The 18,377-nt window shown below is 48.0% G+C and overlaps 1 protein-coding gene across 1 annotated transcript in view; it reads right to left on the bottom strand.

The window, feature by feature from the left end:
• Positions 1-14,075, bottom strand: part of LPAR4 (lysophosphatidic acid receptor 4) — a 34,864-nt gene extending 20,789 nt beyond the window's left edge. Inside the window, exon 1 of the mRNA XM_059824420.1 lies at positions 14,016-14,075. The gene's annotated coding sequence lies outside the window, so the exon portion shown is untranslated. The remainder of the gene's footprint in view (positions 1-14,015) is intronic.
• Positions 14,076-18,377: the final 4,302 nt, after the last annotated feature.

The raw sequence follows: 18,377 nt of genomic DNA, 5'->3' as shown, positions 1-18,377 counted from the left end.
TGTATTTCCAGCTGAAACTTGCTGCCTTGGTTCAGCAGAGTCTGCAATAAAGCAGTTATGACCGTGTACTGAGAAGGAGCAAACAGTCTCTCTCAGCTTGTGAGCAAACGTGGGCAGGCAGCAGCATCCAGCCAGGGACTGTCTTATTTGGGGAAGGTCTGTACCTTGGGATCCCCTGTGCCCATGGAGAGGTGGCCAGTTTCTTAGGTTTAGACTTGGGATGCTTATTTTCCATTACATTCTTTTATCCTCTTCTGCCTCAGGACATTATTTTGGCATTTGGGGTGTGTGTGTGTTTTTTTCTCCAAACGAGCTCAATGTGCAGGAATTAGGCTGGTCAAGTCTCTATTTTACATCAGCTTATAGAGAACACAGAAACTTTCTCTCTGCCGTTCTCTGTGCTTCTGACGTCCTCCCCTACTTGCAGTCCACCTAACCCAGAAACGATAGGAAAAAGATACTTCTTTAATGTTTGACTGTTTGACCTAGTGCAGGAATTGCCTAGTCCGGGCTCTCTCCAGCGTTTCTTGTTTCTCTCCACTTTGCCCTGGACCACTGTATTTCAGCCCATAAGTCTATGAACTGCTATTTGCATCTGTGCTAAAGCAACATAAAATAAACATCAGGTATGAAAACATAAGCATTGGCCAGTTCCCTTTTATTTTAAACTAAAAGCAACTTGCACTAATTTAGTGTGAGTTGAGCATATCAAGGTTTCCCTGATGTGAGAGAAGATCCCTCCTCCATTTGATTGGAAAGCCTCATGTACAGAGGGACAGGACCCATCTGAGAGCACATGTATCTCCTTGGTAGCTTGAAATGAAACGTTTCCTTGTGGATGGCCCCAAAATGCCCCCAAAGTGCCCATCAGGGAGCTCTCAGAAACCCCTCCTGGTGCACCAGACCTTCTTCCTACCGACTCTCCCTTTCTCCAGGACTACAATAGCCTACAGCAGACAACTGGCATCCACTGGAAGTCCAGCCTGAAGTTACAAATTAATCCCAAAGCTTCTAGTTCACAACCCAAAATTCACTCCCAGGCTAATGCTGAAGAACTGTGGCTGATGGAAGACATACTGCATGCTGTACATTGCTGGGTGTCCTCTAGAAAGTGAATTCAATCAGTTTTTCATGGAGTCACCTGGAGAGAAGTTATTAATGGGCCAAACACACTCCTCAGTGATAGCTTGCACCAGCAAGGAGGCAACGGCAAATATCTAATTACATATCCCAGTGGCATATTGGTCAAGGCTTAGCTTAACAGTCTGTCACTGATATGGGACAAGCTGTGCAGCTTGTGAGGTTCAGAAATACGGATGAGTCCTAACGACAGAGTTTTGAACTGAATTTTCCCGCAGACGTGGGGAGCTCAGGGCACGCATCTCAGCCCGAGGCACCTTGAAAACAGTATCGCCAGTGCTATGATTTAAAGTACAGAGGGGTGCTGTTAGCAGATAACAACAGATGGTCTCTGTTTGCTTCCCTGGAGTGCCCAAGGAGGGCTGCAGAGGCTCAGGGTGTGACACCTGGACACTGCTCGGCTGCTGCCAACAGGTTGTGGTACAGAGAACGCAGATGTCACGTCCTAGCCCCTGCCATGCTCTGAGGTCTGAGGGTACAGCGACAGCAGTGCCTTGGGATGCCTGTCATGATGAATATTTCAATTTCTGGTACAAGGCTGCCATGGGGCACTTCAGCACAAGTGGAGAATTTGTTCCAATACTGATGACTTTCTGAGATACATTTGCAGCTCTCAGCTGTTCCTCACATGGAAAGACCCAGTGCCCAAGTCATGCTGTGATTGGGACCCAGTGGTCCTTTTAGAGGAGATGGGAGTTTCTGCAGTGCCATCAGGTTGAATAAAGAGCACCAAGACAAATAAATACAGAAGATATACTGAATAAAAGCTGTTTTTCTAAAAATGTTTTTACTCCTGAAGGAGCTTGGAGAGGCAGCCTGCCATGCCAGGGGAAAGGCCACCCTGTCTAGGAGCTCCCTAGATAAGAATGGAAATCCTTGTATAATGTTTCCCTTTGTTATCAGAGGGGAAGAAACGCTTTTAAAAGTATTGTTTTTACAGAGGAAAGCAACACCAACAAGGCAATGACTTTTTTTCTTTAACCTTTTCTCTGTTGACTCGTGATGGCCTTCTAAGCCAAGTCTTCAAACCACCCACCACCGCTGTCCTTTGCCCATCTCTGCTGTGGGCTCTCCCAGGGCTCTCTTTGGATTTCATCAGTTCCTGGTGCAACTCTTCAAATCTAGGAGAGGTTTTTGCTTTCATGCTCTCCTCCCTCCCTGGCCTGAGCCTACTCATCTGCCCATGGCACCATGTCCTCGTCCCCTGCCCATTGCTTCCCATCACCGTGGCCATCTCGCACACTCTTCCCTCTGCTCTCAGGGCACTGGGTCCCTTGCTTCCCTGAATGCACCCTGTGCACAGGTTGCGTCACGGGACAGGCTGGCACTTTGTTACCGTGGCTGAATGTTAGTTAATTTGTTCCCTCAGGAGGGCTGGTGCTCTGCCGGCTCTGGATCAGGACAGGGTTCACACCAGACTGCGTGTCTCCTGCCATCAGATGCTCAGCATTTTGAGTAAAGTTTTCGTGCCATTCAGTACCCTGGGATTTATTGCCAAAGTGTCAGAGCCCTTGTGAAACCAGCTGCTCCTCTGAGATTTAACCATATTCAGGTGATCCCTTCCCTTCTGGTTTTACGCATTATCTGGTACCACAACAACAGGGGTTACACATAAAACTTGGGAAGGCTGAGGAGTATCTGGATTTGAATTTGCCATTTTGTTTTTCCTTTGTCCAAAAGCCATTTTTAATGTGGAATTTCTCAGATTCAAAATTCAAATAGCATTCTCATCCAAATGACATCCTGATAGTTTGCACCAATGCAGAGATTTTCATCTTCTAAAATTGCCCATGGCTGATCCCTTCCCGGTGACCAGAGCCACTGCCGCCAGCTCAGCTCCCGCAGGAGCGTGAGGCACCGCAGCCCCGTTGCACACCCACCACCCTGCTCTAGAGAACAGCTCTCCATGAAATGTGAGACCCTCACTCATAATTCATGGACTTCGTATTTTATCCCCACTAAGTGAACAGGGAAGGACAAATGTATTTCCTGTGACTTGGAGCAAAATGCAGGCCTTATTCCTGGGTTCACGTCTTCCCTCCTTTACCATCCTTCTCCTGCGGGAGAGGATTTACTTAAAGGAAGGATTTTACTTAATATTTAACAGCGAGTGTTATTGACTGAAGCGAATAGACCGAAACAAATAAACCCCTCTAGTTTTGCATAGTCTGATTAAAAGTCTTTCCTGCTGGTTGCTAAGTAGTCTCTTGTTTCTCGTGATGTAATTTCACTAATTAGTAATCATCAGGGACTCCTCCAAAGGCAAAGTGGCTGTGAAATGGGGAAAGATGGGATGCTTTTTTGTTTATAATAGCACCTGAGCAACTGCTGCTGAGCTGCGTCGGCACCCACTGCCCTCGGGTGCGGTGCTGTGGGCTTGAGGATTATTTCATCTGTCCTGTCCCTGTTGCTGCCTTTGTCAGAGCCACAGATGTGATGTTCAGCAAAAGGAAAGCTGGGAAGATTTTAATCTAATTCAGCTAGGGAGTGACACCGCCACGGCTGGCAGGTTTGCTAAGGCTTCGATGGAGCTATTCTGTATTTGGTGAAAATGGCTTTTATTAACTTTGCGCAACCAAAAAGCTTCCAAATGGCCCAGTTCCAGACTCCTCCGCTCCTGGGCCTGACTCTGCACTGCCTGTCCCAGGGAGGGCTGGGAATGTCAGGGAGCAGAGCGCTCAGTGGGCTACAAGAGGCTGCGGTACCCAGTTTGACTGCAACGTACGTTCAGAGTAGGACCACCCGTCAGGGCCACCACTGCGGGCTGTCCTGGCTCCCCTGGCAGAGGGACCTCTCCTCTGCTGCAAATCGCCCTTTCTGAGCTCTGGCCTGTCAGCGCAGCTCTGGCTGTTCAGGGATTTGGCCACTGGCATGTGAGCTGCGGCTGTGCACGCCTGCCTGCAAGGCTGGGGGAGGCTGGGGAGCGCATTGCTGCTGCCGTGGCATGCTGTCCACGGCAAAGGCCGGGAGGAGAGGCTGTGCCACCAGCAGTGTCACCCAGGCCTGCAGCAGCAGCCCTGCCAGCCTCCGCATATCCTTCTGCACAGGACAGCCCTTTCCTCACCGATCACCTCTGCATGCACATCGTCCTACCCATTTCATTGCATTGCAGATTATCATCATGTGGGAGACAAAAGGCCTAATCCTCCTCCCTTTTCTGTAGGCTTGGTGTGTGCCATTTCCCCGCTTGCAGTGAAGTTGCCTTCGCTGTGCAGTGGTCAGCTGGGCTGCAAGGAGCAGAGCTGCAAGGCAGACCCCAGCGCTGGGGAGAGGCAGCTCTTCTGCAGGAGCTGCAGATGCAGTTTCCTTGCAGGACTGGAAAACAATGAGTTTTCAATCAAGCCAGCATCTTCTAGCAGGCTCCCAGCTCCGTGCCTGGGGGGATCCGGCTCCAGCTGCACTGTGCTGTGATTCAGGGCAGGAAGCAGAAAACAGCACGCCCAAAGGGAAGCGCCGGAGGAATTCAGGGAGACAGAAAGCAATTAAATAGCCTGGAATTTGTCCAGGTCCTTGGGGTTGTCACCCCATCTCCTGCAAAACTTTTAACGACCGCACATGGCCTGAGTTCTCCACGTTATGTCTCCTCTGAGAGGCAGTGTCCCTGGCAGTGGGACCGGAGCAGTGTGAAGCGTTTCCTCGGTACCGGTTTCAGACTGAGCTCCAGCTCCAGCCGTTGCAGTGCAGTTTTCTGCAGCGGCACAGGGAGGTTCTGCTTTGGGAGCTCTCGCTGCGGCAGCGGCATGGCTGGACTCTGCTGGAGCTTGTGTGATATATTCTCATGTGAATTTGCAGTGACTTGTCGGACCATTGCTAGCGGATGCTATGTTTATCCTAATGCTGACACATCTTTAAATAGCACGGTTACATTACAAGGTCCCTGTTTAAAGAGTTTACCACTATCACTTTCACTGAGTGTAGTTCATTTAAAGCAGTTTGAAAAGGAGCAGAGCCTCCCTAAGCACCTCTTTGATCCTACTAACATTTTTCTGACCAGAAATAGTTGCCAGAGACTCTCCCTTCTCTGTCAAGTCGTTGTTACACCTCTTCTGTAAACGTTTTTTCCTCACTTTCTGTTTTCTTTAGCTTTCCCAAACCACCTCTCCTACCATCTTCCAAATCCTGCTGAACTGCTTCCAAACTCCTCATCACCCCCCTTTCTGAACACAGCTTTTTGGTACATGCTGCCCTCGACTGCCAAGCACGTGGTCCTCCTCCTCACCTTGGAATAAATGACTTATTTCTAAACATCCCTGGAGAAGTATGATTTCACCTCTTTGGCTGGGGTGCCCTGCTCCAGCATTGATGGGACATCTGTTTGCAATGTGAGTGATAGAACACTGTAGCCTGGTTTTTTTCCCCTTCTCCTTCTTGTTGGCTCTTCACACTTAAACTTGGCTTCTGCTAATTTATAACGGTGACGGATGCATCTTTAATCACATGAGCACTCTGCACGTCCCTCTGGCAGCTTCTGTCCCTGATACCATGCCCGCGGTCGGGGAGCCGCTGCCAAGGCAGAGCAGCGTCTGCTGGCCTGGCTGGCGGTGAGCACAGCCCAGGGTTCAACGCACTGCTCGTGTTTCCTAATATCTTTCTTTTTCATGTGCTTTTATTTATTTTTTGACTGCATTATCTTTTAATGAGGACAGTGTCGCCAAATGACAGTTCAGTCTAAGCTTTCAGCAGCACCAACAAAATACCATCTGTGGGAAATGAACCAGAATCGAGGCCTTTTTGGGTGGTAAGCAGTGGTTGCAGCAGATTTACAACCATTTTTAATAATGGTCCTTTATCTGGAGAAGGAGGGAAGAATCTTAATAAAGCTATCTGATGGAAGGAAAAACTTACCCAGTGCACGGGCTTGGCTTCGCTACCACTGCAGTTGGTTTGGGTTGCGTGAGGGTCATGTAAGAGCAAGCTGACTTTAAAGTCCTGTGTTTCTCATCCTCAGACCCCTTTATAGGCAACAGAACTTTCCGTTTGTTAAACATGATGCTACAGCACAGCTGGCAGTGGAGAAGGGGAGTATGCAGCCAGCCCTGCGGCTATGGCTCGCTTCCTAAGGGAGAGAAGGGGAAAGGAGCCGCTGAAATGGCCCCTGCTTCATTTTTTGAGATACTGCCGCACCTGAACTCACGGGAAGCAACGGAACTTCTCGTCGCTGAACAAGCTCATGATTATATACCCTGTTCTTCACCCTACATTGCCATGGGTGTATTTGTCGTCAGGTGGAGGTGTTCTCTCCACCCCCGGCAAGGGCTGTAACCCACCTTTTGCTTCTCTTCCAAGCTGCGGCTCAGTCTTTGCTCTTCTCCTCTCTGGGACCCTTTCGCTTGGCCCTTTTCAGTTTAGTTTTGCTACGAGCACAAGTTACAACCATAACTCTCTCTTTGCGCAGTGTTGGAGTTAAACTTTCCCCTTGTTTTAGAAGAACACATGGTTTTGCTTAGCACTAGCTAAGGAATTACAAGCCGTATGTCTTGAATATGTATCTGCCAAGGTAAGTAATCTCTGCTGTGAACTTGAACAATCAAAGCTCATGGTTATTTGTTTTCCTATGTATAGATTTACCAGCTGCTGGTCTCTAACATTTATTGATGTTTTCTTTTTTCTAATCAAGACGTCATTGCCATGTTTAACTAGGCAGCCTGTCATCTGACATGCAGTGGGTAGCTGGGCATACTGCGAGGCCCTTCCACCGCCCGGGGCAGCACAGCCCTCCTGCATGCTGGGGCAGGATCTGGCAAGGAATCCCAATTTTCTGTCTCTACCAAATCTGCTGGGGGGGAACAGGTACAAGCAGTGTTTTACACATCCAGACGGCTCCAAGTAGTCAGCCCCCAGAAAAGGACTTACAGAAATCCTAATACAGGCTGTTCAAAATGCCGTGGGATCCTGAAAGAAGTGACTGGATATTTTATATCAACTTTTCTGAAACGTGCAGCATATGTTTGCTTAAAGAAAATAAGGGAAAGCCTGACTTTAAAGGTGTGTATCGTATCTTGTGAGATTCCTGAATGTTTTTTGTGATTCATTTTGATTTATGTGTTAGTTATGTTCTGAGGAAAAGCTTTGCAGAAAGAGTATATCCTGGAGCCATCACAACTAGATCTTGAATCTTGTCGTTCACAGGTGAGCATTTCTGTTCACAAAACTCATGCTAAGTCTCAAAGGCTTCCTTGCTTGCTGTGTGTCGCTTAGCCCCGCCAGCAGATTGCATAGCTTTATCCACACCAACGTCCGTGGGTTAGACATGCTGGATGAGGACAACTGGAAACTCTTTGTGCTGTTTATGATTCAAATCAACAGTCCTCCGTGCACCTTACACTGAAAAATTTTAAGTGTTTTGAGCCATGACTATCAGATTTACAAAGCCTGTGCAGAAGGAGTTTCAGTTATGGAAGGAACTCCTCAGTAAAGGTTGAGGAAGGGTTTACGGTAAAAATTGGTTGTGTTTTGCAGAACTGCCTTGGCAGCATTGACGCAGACAAGGTTTTGAGGCCATTTTGTTGGCTCGTACAAGTTGCTTTTACAAATAAAAGCAATTTCTCACACTGTCATTTAGAATTTGCTTCCTACCTAGTGTCTTAACCTCAAAGAGATGTGGAGAGAGCAGTGGTATCAATTCAGACTGCAAGCGGAGCATTCCAAAGTTAAGAAATGCCACTATTTCAGTTATCTGCACATTTTTTGTACCAGCAAGTATGCTGTTTTCTCCACAAGCTGCCACGCCATTTTGGTGCACAGGCTGATAAACAGCAGGTTTCAGAACTTGAGAAATTGGCTAAGTCTTTGTAAAGAAAGAGTTTACCTAGCTCAGAGGGTTTTTTCCTTGCCAGATTTCAAAGGCTTCCTCAAACAATGACAGCAACAGAGATTCTTGGGACGGTTTTTGAGAAAATTTTAAAATGCAGTTTGGGAGCTGTTATCACTTGCCTTTATAGTACAGATTTGAAACGTGGGTACTCTCTCATAATCTACTGACTTCAATGACCATTTGTTTTACTCCTGGAGTTACTTGATGTGCGTACAGGCATAGAGCACTTTCAAGATCTCTCTAGCCCCAGGGAAACAGTGGGAGCAGCCCGAGGCTCAGCCTGCCCGGCAGCCTGGCTGGACCCAACACCTCGCCTGGAAAACCTCAACCTGTGTTCCTGGCACGGGCTGCACGTGTCTTATTTTGGTTCAGAGAGCCACAGGCAAAAAATCAACTGGAACAGAGCCTGGCGTAGCTGCACATGCGAAAGCAGGGCCAGAACCCAGCAAAAGCACCTTCAGGGAGCAGAGCTGGGGTGAGCGGTCTCCGGTCTGCGGGGAGGGAACGGGCTGTGCTTCCATTCAGAGAGGCACAGAGAACGTAATACCGCTTTTCCTGGCCGCGGGCAGAACTGTCTTCAGTCTGGCAGAAGCACAGAGTGCGATGCCTGTGTCCCATTTCTCTGAAGGGAAGTTTGAAATTGGGAAGGGAGAAAGGACGGCAAGTTTCTGGTCCCTTCTCCACCAGGGAGGAGCTGGTGCTCCCGGGGAAGGAGCAGGAGGGAATGCTGCACGAACCTGCTACACAAACCGGGACAAACAATATAAAAAACCCATCAAGTGCCACAAAACGAGCCCTGGAACATAGATACAGCAAATCTCTGCTCACCAAAGCTCCACACGCCATGACCCGTGGGTGGTCTCCAGCTCAGCCGGGGAGCAGCCAGGAGTCTGGCTTTCACCCATCTGTCCCGAGGCTTTCCGTCAGTCGGTGCCGCACTTGCCGTTTGGTTTTGTTTATTTGGGTGGGTTTTTCTTAATCTACCTGAGAGGATTTCCTGAGCTGCATCGATTCTGAGCATGCTCTGAGCTATTGACCAAGGACACTATATTGAGCACTGAGGTTGCTCTGGCTCTCAGCTGAGCAGGTCTCCGTAAACATGCAGGGCACGGCGATCCCGGCGGCAGCTCTGCCCAGGCACAGCGCTTGAACCTCACGTTTAAAAATAGCCCAAATGGAGGCTGAGAGATGAAAGGAGCCCACAGCGTGTCCGCCAAACACAAACCCTTTAACGAAGCCCAGGGACTGGGGCTGGACTAACAACTTTGTGAGCGGAGGGAGATCTAGTAGCCAGTGTCACTATGAATAGACCACTTGTAAAAAGGCTTACGTGCAATTTGCACAAGCGGGGAGACTGCGCAAGGAAAAACAACATTCAATGAAATCTTTTTAAAAGCTCTACTTTTTCAGTGCACATTTAACATTTAAACTGGTACGAATTTGATACCTCCAGATTCAAACTCGTTCCATTACAGAAGCACACAGAAGGAGGGAGAGAAAAACTTGTTTGGCTTGATTTTCAGGTAAACTTAGACTTCTTCATGAGCTTTCTTCCTGGCTCTCTGTATTAGCGGAAAGCAAGTAATTCAACACATTCTTACAGCCTCACAACAGTATCAGTATTTTGGCTAACAGCGGTTCTGTGAATAACTCGGAGAATCAACCCCATTTTCTATGCGTTGAAGAAGCTGCCACCTCTGTCATAAAGAAACCCACATTTGTGATTCAGAACAGGATATTCTGCAGAGCACAAAGTTCGCAGAAGAGCTGCGGGGGAGTTCCCACCCGCGGGGTTTCAGGCTGTCTTATGCACCCACCGCTAGCCCCCTCCCATAGCTGAGCACGGCGAGAGAATAGAATAGAATATTTCAGTTGGAAGGAACCTAGAACGATCATCTAGTCCAATGCCTGAGCCACAGCTCCGTGTGTTTACCTCTGTTAGGATGGAATTCCTTGAGGTGGCTTTAATGACAGCCAATCTGTTAGTTTAGTAAGATGATGTCTACATTTTCCAGTGGACCCAATTAAACTGCTGGATGTCAGGCTGAGCTACCACATTTCTGTGAAACTGATGTAAAGTTGAGAGATTTTTTTCCTAAAAGCAAACAAATTGGGCTTCTGGAAAAGGTACCTGAAACTAGTGCCAAGCACAAGCAGGTACAAATACTAAGAGATGTAGTCTGAGCAAGAGCATGAGATCCATAGCCATAAACTCGGCAGAAGCTCAGCTCTGGGTTTTATGGCTCCGAAATGACTGCAAAACTTGACTGGTTGACTTTAACTCTTTGGGGACCTGCAGCCATCTACCACGACAGCACGGAGCTCCACGCAGCCACCGAGCCTGCCGGGGGGTGGGGGTAAAGATCGGAGGGGTTTGACGCAGACTTAAATCCAAGACTTTCTGGACACAGCCTTGCCTCCAGGTTACTCACACCCTTGGGCTCATCTCTAACATGCAGTTCTTCCAGCTGCTCAGAATAAACCACAAAACACCAAACCATAAAAACCATTATTTTTCTCCCTTTCAGTATTAGAGAAACTCATCTGAGAAATGCCCACAGCCTTCCTCTTGTTGCCGTTGCTGATTAACTCCTCAGCCCTTGAGGCAGCAAATATCATCTCCCTTAGAGGATTGAGTCAGATATTCCTGTTCTCTTCTTCAAATCTGCTTATTCCCTCAAAGGAAGGATCCAGCATGGCTGACGTTAGATTTTTAGGATGCTATTCTTGCTGCTTTCTCTGTGACCCTGCACACGCGTACTGTCACACAGGAAAGTCTCTGTTCCTCCTGCCTCTAATGATCAAAAATAAGTAACCTGATATTTTGTGTTCCTCTGCCTGATTGCTTCCCTTGTACAAATAAGGCAGAAGCAGCAGTGTCAGGGTCTGCTCAGGTGTGTGTGTTTGGATTTTGGGTGGTTGATTACCTGAAATCAGTATCTAGGACATTCACCAGGAGGTTGCGAGTGCTGCGGAGACCTTATTTTCAGAAAGCGGGTGCTCAGCACCTGAAGGTCAGCTCTTTTGTCAGAGTGTGTGCCCCAAAACATGATGAACCTTTTCAATATCTCCATGAGTGTTTCTGCGGTGTCTTCCTAGCGGTTTTGCGTGCATTTGCAAACACATCCTTGCATTAGAAACAAATACTCCAGATATACCTACTTTTACTGCTGTGATGGGGGGTCCTGGATCTATCAGCATATGACTGTATTACAAGGTAGCGCTGTGCAGAGACTTGAGCTACTGCTGAAGAGGCAGCTCATCCTGTGCTAATTAACTCTGTCGAGAAACGAAGCCAGGGAGGACGGGCCTGCTGACAGCCCTGCACTGTTCCTAGGACTGAGGGACTTTGTTCAGCTCAGGTGTCCCCGCACGAAGCCCAGCGGGCTGAGCTGCCGGGGAGCAGCAGGCACCGTTCGAACTTGCACAGAAACCCAGGTCACGTAGTGCAAATCAGTTCACTCCCGCAGACTGCTGGCAGACGCCCTGACTCCCAGAGTTTGCTGGGTGTTACCATGGAGAGCATTAGCTATTTCTGTTTTGCTGCTTGTTGCTTTTACAGCAGTGGTGCTGAGGGCAGGGAGCAAAAACCGTGTGGTCAGATAAGGTGGCCTCTCTGAACGCACAGGAGAGAGAATAGTCTTACTTGTACTGCCCGTCCTCAGCTGCCGGCTGAGATACCAGCATTTGTCAACCAGCTACAGCCCCCAGATGCATTTGTAAAAATAAGTTCCCTGTGATAATTCAAGCCTCACTTACCAGCTACATGGTGAATGTGCCCAGTTGTCTCAGCTCTGCAACGAGCAGCGTAGAGCCTGTGAATGAATAGCTATTTTGCGTGCAGCCATCCCGCGGTGTAGCTGAGAGGGGCAGTGGAGGTAATGCTAACTGCATTGCATTCGATAAACTGTTGTCACCTGAGAAAAAGTCACATTGGGCCTACAATGTTGTGTTGATGCTCAGATAAAATTCCACGTTGCTGGGGCCAGGGGAAGGAAAGGAAGATGCCACCCACTCTTGCTTGCAAGTGTGGAAATTTCAGCTGCTACAATAAGCAGGTGAAATGAATGTGTAATCCTCCCTGCAGAGCTGGCTGTGGAGTTCTGCCGCTTTATTTCAGTCCCAGACAACAAGGTCAAGCAGGAGCTTGGTTAAGGAAGGGCTGAAGCCAGGTGTAACTGCAGCACTGAGGGAGCATCATTAAGCCTAACACTGCAGGGACCGGGATTCGCCCCAGCCTGAGAGGGGCTCGGGCAGGTGCGGGTCTGCAAACACGTGGGGAAATTTAGGAATGACGGAGCCAGCAAGTGATGGGATGGTGGGGAGACAGCCCTTCTCTGCCCCCGCTCCAAAGAAAGTCCAAGTCCATGGAGAAGAGACTTAAATCAAGAGCTCTGATAATTAATTTCCTATTTTATTTTTTAAATTAGTTTTGTGATTTAAGATTGCTAATGCAAAACAAAATGGTCAAATTTTGGAGAGCGAGGGCAGTGTTTGGTTTCTGAGAAGCCAGCAGCCTCTGGCGCTAAGGCTTCCTGAACGGGCCACCGAAGCGCCCAGGCAGTTCGCGGAACAAGAGCAGCAGAGCGCTGAGCGCCGGCTGGGGGGGAAGCAGGCAGTGCTGCAGAGCTGCGAGCAGCCATTTGGTGCTCAGGTATGAGCCTCTTTTGAGAGAGATCTTATTTCTAACTACCGTTCACATGCAAACTTGACGTAGGAAGAGAGGGATGAAGTAGAGCAGGGCTGATTTGTCAGAAGATGAAAGAACTACGAGGTTTTTCCTAGTAACAGTTTCATGCTTCCATTCCACCTTGCAGTGGCGCAGACCTTTGAAACCAAAGTACAGCTTGTTTAAGTGGATGTGTTTTGCCTGCGTTCGGAGCTGTGCCTATTTACATCCGTGGCAAAGCTGGCCCTAGAGATTTGCGGCAGCGTGCATGTGAGCAGGATGCAGCCCTTACTCCTTTATCCCAAGCCGAGGAGCTCTTGCCGCTCTGTCGGCAGCTGCCTCCTCGATCATGTTTTTATGAAGTGCTGTTTCAGCTGCGGTTGGGGCTCACCTGCGCTTTATAAATACCCGCTCTCTGTCAGTGCAGGGCTTGGGCTCTGAGTCAGCAAAACATTTCAGCACGTGCTCAATCATACCCCAGCCCATTACAGAAGTTAAGCATCTGCTTATTTTTAAGCTTGCGCTTATATATTTGGCGGGGGGCTAGAGTGGTATTGCCAAGTGATGGCCAAGACGGGGTGCCGGTAGCGGTGGCTCTTGCTGCCTAACCTGGAGCTCCAGGTGAGCCCTGCCCAAGCTGCCTTCTGCTCTAATGCTTTTAAAGAATGAAAAATAGTCCAAAACTGTAAGTATGGGAATAAACATTCCCACAAGTCATCTGCTGTTAATTTACAGTTGAATCAATTCATTTTAATCCAAAAACAGCAGAGCAGTTTTCAGTCTCTGAAGACCATTGAATATTATACTAGATATCATAAGCAAAAGGATTTCAGGGCATGTCTTTCCCCCAACTGTTTTATTTCACGAAGAGCATTTAGTGCTTTGCCAAATTCTGTCTCTGAGGGTCACTGCAAATGTGTTCTCCTTCTGCTTTTCATATAATAGTGAAAAGTGAGCTGCGGTTGTGTAACTCGTTAACTATTCTTGCAATTTTAGCTTGGAGGCTTCTCTTTTTTAATGTACACATACAACTTGCTCTCACAGACTTATCTCCCCCTAAAAAAATAGTATATGAGCAACCTGTGCTGTGCTGCCACAGCAGATTGTTACCTGAAATAACATGAATTATTTCTCTCGGAAGCCAGAGCGAACAAAACAGACAGATTCTTTGATGTCTTGACTTGGAGAGGCTGCTTGTGGCAAGTGGTCAGCCTCCCAGCTGTCACCATGGTCAGCTTTAAATTTGAAACCTTTTTTCCAGATCACCTTCCGATATGTTGCTTCCTATCTGCAATATCTCGTACTCCGGGTGATCATTTCTCTGAGTGTCAGTAATGGGAAGCAGTTGCTTAGCAGCAGAGGAGAAGGTACAGACAAAGGGAACGAGCTTACCCAAATCGCTCTTGCACTGGAAGTTATTCAGTCGTCAGACAGTGATTCCTCCATCTCGGTGCTCCTCCAACCCACTGTAACAGATGGCCCCAGGCACCATGTCCCTTTGTCTGATTTTATCGGCTCTTTGACAAGAATTTTCGCTCACGGGCTATAGGACGTGTCCACGACAGTGGTCAGGGGCTGCACTCGGGCTGAAGGGTTTTGAAGAGCTGTGCAGAAAGAGGTGTAGCCATACGCAGGGTGAAATCCCGATGCATCTCCCTGCCGAGCTGGCAGGGACCGAGGCTGTGCAGGCGCTGCGCTCGCAGCCCGCTCAGCTGCTCCGGTGTGCGCAGCTCGTGTCCCGTTCCCCAACAAGTGCTCCCAACACGCAGGGCTGCTCCGATCCCCCGGAAAAAACATCTCAGGCATTGCTTGACTCCGCTTAGACAAGTTAGACTGCGCAAGGCATGCTTCACATTAAAATTATAACAGAAAAGAGCAAATGAATGTTGCCTGATTTATGTCTTCACTTTTTTTTTCTTTTGCTTAATGTCGAGGAAAGAGCTTGGTAGGAAACAGTAATGTTATGCATCTGGCTATAAGCACTGCTGGGTTCAGTGTCTTTTGCCGTGTTTGATTCCTTGCAGCTGCTCAGGGTTAGTTAATTATCTCCTTAAAAGAGGAATTCCTATTTTTACAGGATGACTAGAAGGCTGATGGAAACGTGCAAGAGAGCAGAAACCCAAATATTTAGGCAGACCCATAAAACACTTCCCATAGCCAACACTGCAGCTGCAGCTAACGCCAAACACTCTCTGTTTGCTTTCTGGGTGATACATTTTTCTTAAGGGATAAGTTGCTGGAACAGCTTGAAGTGAGCATTGCCTTGCACTAGCACAGCCTCAGTCACACCTCGGTACGGAGCTGCACTGAAAAACAGCAATGGTGCGTTTTTGCTTCACAGAATTGTTTCCGTTCCATTGTTATTGTCCTGGTGTTGGGTAAGTCTTACTCTGCATTACTGCTGCCTTGGTCCCCGTTGTAAAGAAGGATGCTGCGAACCGTGCCACAGTGACTGTCCTTACAGGCACAGGCAGAGCCGTGCCGGAGCGCAACAGGTTGTCTGGGACAAGGGACAACTTCCTGGGTGCAGAAAACTCATGTAGCTTGGGTGGCTGTAAGTCTCACCCCGGCTTTCCTTACTCTGTGAGTGTGCTCCAGGGCTGGGGAGGGTTTCACGCAGCCTTTGCCAGTGCGTGGATGCTCACACCCCCACGGTGAGTGGCGTGGGGCCTCAGTGCGTGGCAGCACAACTCACGCACTCAGGATTTAAAAAACATCTATACTGTTGTTGCTGAAAAGTATGAAACGAAGTCTAGTCTCACTTGATCTTTCCCTTCCTTTTAGCCTGTTTAACTAATAATAGGCACATGTAAGTGATTAACGCAACCGCGTGCGACTGTTTCTTGTTGTTTGTGCAATCCTCAACATGTGCTTTATCTTCCAAGTACGAGGTGGACGTGTTTGGCATTTCGTACACGAGGGACTTTGCCAGCCCGGCGGGACGTCGCTCAGCCGCGCTGTTGTCACACCACCGCAGCTGCGGCAATAGCTCCCGGCTCCTCCCCACGCTCTCCCCGGACCCCTGGAACGTTACACTGGGCTCACTGTTGGAGGGGATCACTTATTTTATTCTGGTAATAAATGCTTTTTTAATTTGTGGCCTTAACATTCAAGATAAGCTAGTTCTTTGCCTGTGCTATACAGATAGAGTCTTTGCTTCTCTTCTCCTTCATTAACAGCGATGCCTGACAGCTGCTGGGGCGGGTTTTGTCTTCAGCACACTCTTTTGACCCCGTATGTCCCTATCATCCATCAGCAAGTCTGGGTGGATCCATGTCAGATGCCAAAACTGAGGATAGAGGGGAAAATAAATTAAAATATTAGAAAAACTTTCCATATCCCTAAAGAGATCTTGTTTTCTTTGAAAAACATTAACTAGAAAGTTGGATGTAGGTTCCACATTCTGTCCAGCTGGCAACCAGTTCACAAAGTCATCCAAAAAATTGTTTTGAAACCACATTATTGATAATACTAACCATTTAACACACCAAGTGAGTTAAAGAATAATGCAAATATTGCAGAAAATAAATGCACGTGTACATTTTATGAAAATTAAGGCAAATGAAGATGAAAAATGTGTAAGTATGAAGATGGTGAGTAATGCTGCCAGGTGCTCAGGTGAGTTTCACCCAGATTTCTAGTCTTGAATCGCAAAGAAAAGGGGCCGTATTGCACTCGCCACGGGCAGCCTTGGTGTGCAGGAGCTCAGGTGCATGTGCCTAATTCCTCCCATCTCTAGGCAGGTTGCACAAAACTGAACAAATCTGAGCTTTACGACATGGCCAGTTCCGGAGGCTGTGGACGAGCCGCCCGCTGCTTGGCTGACTCTTAGCTTGATTACTTTCTACGTACCTTTTCCCTTGATACGTCTTTTTGACCAAACTTACGCAAAACGCTTCTGTCTGTTAAGGCATGCTGTGGCTCAGCAGAGGCCCTGTGAAGTCTGGTGGCATTGCTGGATCTCCTTGGGGTTGTTTGCATAACTTTCTACGTGCTCTTTAGGTTCGGAATGCTTGTTTTGATCTTTGTTTGAATAATACTTAGAAGTGTTGATCCATGACGTGGTTTCCTACAGCCTCCTAAGAGGTACAAGATAATTAAAAAAATGTTGTTGGTTTTAGAGTTTTCTTTTTTTCCTCAAAAAGGCTATTTTGGGGAAAAAACCTACTAGGTTTATGCTGTATCCGGGAGGAAGGCTGGTTCTAGGTCTATAAAAACTAAGCACGGATGCAAGCTTGAGCAGTGCTACAGCAGCAGCGTGGTAACATAGGTTCTGCTGAAGCAGGGAGCTCCTGCAAGTGGAGCAGAAATGCTGTAGCGTAGCAGGGCATTTAGTGGAAAATGTACCGTAACTTAAATGATTTGGTTTATCTTTGTTTGTGGCTGGAAGTCTGGAAGCTTTTTGGCGTTTCCCTCTGTTAACCTATGGGAGCGATCACTGAGCAATTGGGAGCTGGGGAAGATCCACTAAATGTGAAAAGCCGTGGCCAAAACTAAATGCATAGACTGAAACAAACTGTCTTGCACTGGCAAAACTGAGATGGTTATGGTTTCCTTTCTAATTTCTGTGCTCCTGGGACATGAATAAGCAGCTGACAGTCCGTAGTCTGTAAAAAGGCAGATAAGCACTAGCAGAGGTTAAAGCATGGAGGACCCCAAAACACAGAGGACCCCAGCATACCTATCTGGCCTCGAGTACCATGGACCATCACATTTGCCCTCTTACCCTGGTCGGAGCTTTCCAAGTTAGAGACACCCACATTTCTTTGCAGTTTGACCCAAAGCACATCTGCACGCTGCTTCCTAGGGCTGCCGTGTGGGTTCTCTCTCTAGGGCTACACCTGCTAAGAAATACAAGGAAATCTGGCAGGCCCCATAAATATGGGAAAAAGAAGTCACACCACTTCGCAGCATTAAAGAGGGCCACACGTTAACTAGCCAACGACACTGGCTGCAAGGACAAATAGGATCTCCCTACCCCAAAAAGCTCCTCTTCCTGTCTGTTGGACCACAAAACTCATGCTCAAGAAACACAGAGCAACACCTGGTGCTCCAGGGGTTGTTTTTCAGGTTGCCAGAAGAAGAAACACAGTTTTAATACATAGGCAACGTTCATAGCAGCATGCAGGTCACTACACACCTATTAAATTAAAATCTTTGTACGAAATATGCCTTAAAATGTGCTGAAGTTGCGCTTATGTTTAGAAACAATAAGTGGCAAAGAGATGCACACTGCAAATACAAAGTAGAAGCACTTGTAGTTTAATGGCAGGAAGGCATGGTGATGGGGCCTGAACTGTCTGTGCCCAAAGCCCAGAGAACAGGGACCCAAGAGTGACGTGAGCCCCCTTCTCCCACCTCCATCCCCACCCAGGTGGCCCTGTGGTGCCCGGTTTAACTGGCCAGGGAAGTGGCTTTCTGCTCCTCTTAGCAAAGAGACCCCCTCTATGGCATGGTCGTGGGTAGGATAAATGAGGCTTGATACGTGCATATATACCCCTAGTGCCCTGCCTGGGTCCTACACTGCTGGTGCTCTCCGAGAGCACATTGTCAATGGCAGAGAGCTTTGGTCTCGTCCTTTGGGCTTCTCCACGTGCCCTGCCCTCGCCCAGAAGGTGCAGAAGCCAATGCCTGTGGTATCAGGTTGGAAAAGACCTGTAAGATCATCAAGTCCAACCACCAACCCAACCCCACCATGCCCACTAAACCATGTCCCACAATGCCACGTCCACACGTTCCTTGAACACCTCCAGT

Source organism: Gavia stellata, chromosome 14 (genome assembly GCF_030936135.1).
Source record: "Gavia stellata isolate bGavSte3 chromosome 14, bGavSte3.hap2, whole genome shotgun sequence".
In the NCBI taxonomy this organism is placed as follows: Eukaryota; Metazoa; Chordata; class Aves; order Gaviiformes; family Gaviidae; genus Gavia; species Gavia stellata.
The sequence above is the reverse complement of the archived record's forward strand: the minus strand, read 5'-3'. Positions and strand labels throughout refer to the sequence as shown.